Source organism: Macrotis lagotis, chromosome 6 (assembly GCF_037893015.1).
Source record: "Macrotis lagotis isolate mMagLag1 chromosome 6, bilby.v1.9.chrom.fasta, whole genome shotgun sequence".
Lineage (NCBI taxonomy): Eukaryota > Metazoa > Chordata > Mammalia > Peramelemorphia > Peramelidae > Macrotis > Macrotis lagotis.
Genome location: NC_133663.1, coordinates 169,224,847 through 169,229,986, shown reverse-complemented (window position 1 = coordinate 169,229,986; position 5,140 = coordinate 169,224,847).

The window sequence follows — 5,140 nt, the reverse complement described above, 5'->3', positions numbered from 1 at the left end:
TAAAGAGGGCAGCTTCAAAAAACGTAAATAAAATTTAAAAACTTAAAAAAGAGGGGTAGCTTAAGTTTTTAATACTTATCACAAAAGGATCTTTATAAGCATGTTCATTAATATTCTGATGATAACTTATTGAAAAAAAAAAGCTTTTCCTCCTAAAAGGAATGGCTCCGAATGATGGGGTTTTTGCAAGGCAAATGGGGTTAAGTGGCTTGCCCAAGGCCACACAGCCAGGTAATTATTAAGTGTCTGAGGCTGGATTTGAACCCAGGTACTCCTGACTCCAAGGCCGGTGCTTTATCCACTGGGCCACCTTGCCACCCTCGAATAATGTTTTGAAAAAAAAAGCTGATTGTAAAAACAAAAAAAGATAGCGGTTAAATATTTTTATGCTGTTTTAAAAGAAAAAAATATTTTAGTCTTTTCTAGTTGGAAATTTTCAATGAACAAAATTTTGTGGGTTGAAATGGTTTAAGGTCTGTTTTGAACAAAAAGTTATTTTAAAGGGTTTTTGTCATTTATGAACTCATTATTCATCTCCACATCAAGAAACATTTTTTAGGTTTTGGGTTTTTGTTTTTTTTTTGGGGGGGGGTTGCACGACAATGGGGTTAAGTGGCTTGCCCAAGGCCACACAGCTAGGTTATTATTAAATTTCTGAAGCTAGATTTGAACTCAGGTACTCCTGACTCCAGGGCCGGTGCACTATCCACTGCGCCACCTAGCCTCCCCTCATTTCTTTTTTTTTTAAGAAACATTTCTTATTTGCCTTTTTTTCCCCAAATTTGTTTCATATTTGGAAAATGACGATGATGTAAAAACAAAGGTAGTAAATGACACTTTTTTGGACATTTTAAAGGGGAAAAAATTATTTTAGCCTCTTTTTCCGGTTGTAAATTTATCTAATTAGGCAGTTTGGTAACCCAGTAGATAGAGTCCTGGGCCTGGAGGAAGAAGACTCACTTTCTGGAAGTGAAATCTGGCTTCCAGATAGGAAACTGTATGTGTCTGCCCTAACTACAAAATGAACTGAAGCAGGAAATGGCAAAACATTCCAGTATTTTTGTCAAGAAAGCCCCAAATGAGATCACAAAATGCACTGTGATCACACAATGGAACAAAAGTTTTATCTTCCTGCAGTTTTTTATAAGAGAAAATTTTAGAAATCAGGTTCTCCATGTTTCTTCATGCTCTCTTACAACCATTGATCACCACTGGATCATCTACAAATGATTATGCTATATTTGTATGAGCCCCCCCCCAAATTATCCAGGTAATGAAAAAGAGCTGTATGACAACTGCTTGTATTAAACTAAAAACTCTTTTTGCAATGACAGAGTAACCCCAACTGGATTTGTAAAAAATCAGCAATCTTGAAATCAATTAACAGTATACCATCTATGAAGCAGACCTTGAACCATTTGGAGGTTTATGGACCTTCAAGAAATATCTATCTTGGGGCGGCTAGTTGGCATGGCGTGGTGTGGTGTGGTGTGGTGCAGTGGATAGAGCACTAGCCTTGGAGTCAGGAGTACCTGAGTTCAAATCCATCCTCAGACACTTAAAAATTACCTAGCTGTGTGGCCCTGGGTAAGCCACTTAACCCCATATGCCTTTCAGAAACCTAAAAAAGAAAAAGAAACACCTATCTTCAGACTCTACTGTAAATATTTAATCCTTAACCATACACATCCCATTTTGGGAGACAAGTTCTTTTCTTATTGCCTGTTCTGAAGTCACTTAATCTGTGGACTGCTTATCACCAAGAAAGCTTGTGATTTGTGTATCAAATATCAAATAATTTGTGTTCTTGACACCTGAAATAATTCTCTTCCTCCCTCCCTTTAGGCCTTTAGGGGAAGGGGGTCCCTGACTCATACTTTTATAAGCCAGCCTTTCACCCAAAATTTCTTACCATACTTTGTTTAAAAGGTATATAAACTCTCTCTGTCCATTACTTGTTCTTTTCATCCTAGGCTTATACAGTTGCCAGGCACATGTTTGGGTTTTTTTTTCCTTTTTTTTTTCCCTTTAGGGAAAACAGAGATTTAGATCTCATGAGTTGGCCTTGTTTCTCTGGGAATCTTTCCCTTTAGGGAAAAAAGAGATCTCAATTCCCTAAAGAGAATATGTGCCTCTGTTTATATCACCGAAAAGAGAGCCTCTTAATCAATATACTATACTATACTATAGGACTGGGGCAGCTAGGTGGTGCAGTGGATAGAGCACTGGCCCTGGAGTCTAGAGGACCTGTTCAAGTCTGACCTCAGACATTTAATAATTGCCTAGCTGTGTGACCTCGGGCAAGTCACTTAATTCTATTGCCTTAAATAAAAATATATACTATAGGACTGGGTTATATTCATATGGCCATAGATTTAAACCTGTAAATTTAACTGGTCATCTAGTCCAAACCTCTCATTTCACAAAGTCCAGCAAGGTTAAGTAACTTACCTTATCACACAGTAACATAGTAAGTGGCAATCAGGATTCAATCCCAAGTCTTTTGATTCAAAAATCTAGTATATTCTCTTTTAGTCTAATCAAATATAGTAGGTTTATAAATTATGGAATCCTGGATTAAGCTAAAACCCTTTGAGTATTAGATCAAATCAGGGACATTTTGATTATTAAAAAAAGTATTCCTTTTACTTATCAAAATATTAATTCCTATGAACTCTACAGCTATCTGTAAAGTGCTGAAAATCTAAATTAAGATCCTAGGGATGATCATGTATTTAACATGAGTGGATCACTTATTCTAGGAATATATCAGATCAGTTTTTAAAAGTATATATTTGGGGGCGGCTAGGTGGCTAGTGGATATAGCACTGGCCTTGGAGTCAGGAGTACCTGGGTTCAAATCCGGTCTCAACCACTTAATAATTACCTAGCTGTGTGGCCTTGGGCAAGCCACTTAACCCTGTTTGCCTTACAAAAAAAAAAACCTAAAAAATAAAGTATATATTTGTTATTTGGTTTGTAGTAACCAAACAATTAGTGTATTTGATTCAAAGCCTTTTGTAAGTCTTTTTTCTTTGTCTAGGAAATGATTTGAGGAATGATTGAATTTGCATAGGGAAATTTGAGGTAACACTCACTACCAATGCATGTCAGCATTTACTCTACAATTTAAAATCTTAAGCAGGTAATGAGGTGAAGAGAGTTTCCCAAGATCACTCAGCCAAAATCAGAATCAAGTTGGAATCCAAGTTATCCTGACTTGAAAGCCAATTCTATGAACTATTCTTCTATTGTTGCCTTACTTAAAATAGCAAAAAATTAACTACTTCATTTTTAAGTGATTTATAAAAACTTGAAACAATGAGAAAATGTTGTGGAAATCTTTGATGGCAAATGTATAGGAACATCTTCCATTAATATGGAACTGCAATTTGTCTCTAACTTCTGATCTTAGCATATTCACTTAATAAAGCTAAATATATTCAACATTTTAAAATGACAAATGAAAAATACACTTTAGACTTGAAGAAACATCAATTTTAAATTATGTGACAAGGTCACAAAAATAATAAAACTAGCAGTCATTTTGACTAAGTTCACTATTCCTAACTTATGGTTCTTTCCACGGTGCTATATAATGAAAGTTAGTGATATACTCTGGTGTGGTACATAGTAGTAGGATTCTCTTGAAATGTTTCTAATTCAATCTTTATTTTCTATACTAAAAGTATCAAAATTTGAGTACATACTATTGTTGTCTCCTAACTAACTAGCCTCCAAATTATTTTATATAACTGTGTTAGAATAATTTAAAAGATCATATCACCTTTCTACTCAAAAACCTCCATTTTCACCCCTACCAGTTTGTGAATTGTATGAGTTCTTGCCCTTTTTTTTCAGGAATTTCCTGGAGTAAAATCATACCTCTCAATTGCCAGACTATATTTGACAAATTCAGCATTCAAATGTTATATGTTAAATGATTCTCTTTAGCTCAAACTCTATGATCCTAGGAATAGGGATTGGGACTGTGACTTATTGGTAGAGAGAGCTCTATGTACAATGACTAAAATGATATAAATTAAAATATTACTAAAAAGGAAATAACTATGAAATTGAAAAATTAACAATGGTCCATGAGAATAGGCAATGAAACATCATTCAGTAGGGGTGCAGTTTACTAGGATAGAAAGTTGAATACACTACAGGTGCAATCACTGTATTTATTGGATGTTTTTACTGCACCCATTGTCAAATCGCAATTCCTCAACCCTAAGATGGAAATAATATTCCTTGCAACTATGTGTAAAGCATTGTGCTATAATATTTTTCTTATAGGATAGACATGATTAAATAAAAATGTGTAGAGCACATTTTAACCATGAGATGTTTTACCAGTGTGATCTAAATCTTTAGTCTTAACGGATTCTCGATTTTAACTTTTTTTCTTGTTTTACTCAATTGAAATAATTTTATCATGCTTTTAAAGTCATTTCCTTTTAACAAATCCTATAGAAATATATTAGTTATGCTACATGATATGTTCTTAGATATTTTTGTTGCTCAGTTTTTTCAATTGTGTCTGACACTGGGACCCCTATAGGGAATTTCTTGGCAAAATAGCCATTTCCTTCTCCAACTCATTTTACATATGAGAAAATTGAGAAAACAGGATTTCCCAGGATCTCATAGTTATTGTCCAAGGTCAGATTTTAACTCAAAAAAAAATAAGTCTTCCTGACTACAACTCTGGTATTCTATCCACTGCATCACTTAATAGACTTTGATATATACCACATATTAGATCATATCCCCAGAACACAATAATAGATAAAAATTAGGTAAATACATTTAGCCCATAAAGTGGGCTTTAGTTTTCTTGATAGAGTCCCCTTAAAAGAACCTCAGATATTTAGTCAAAACCAGCTAGGAAACAAAGCAAATTATTACCCAGACCTGTGATTTCATCTGTATAGGTTAATTCCTAAATGAGGAAACTCCTGCCATTATAAATCTGCAAATGTTCTGAAACTTAGGGTCTTAGAAATCTGCCTAGGGCACTGAGAAGTTAGATTACTTGCCCAAAATCACCTAACCCATTATATATTAGTAGCTAGAATTGAACTGACTCTTCCTGACTCAGATTAATTAAACAAGTAAAACCAGTAACTAGTAAACT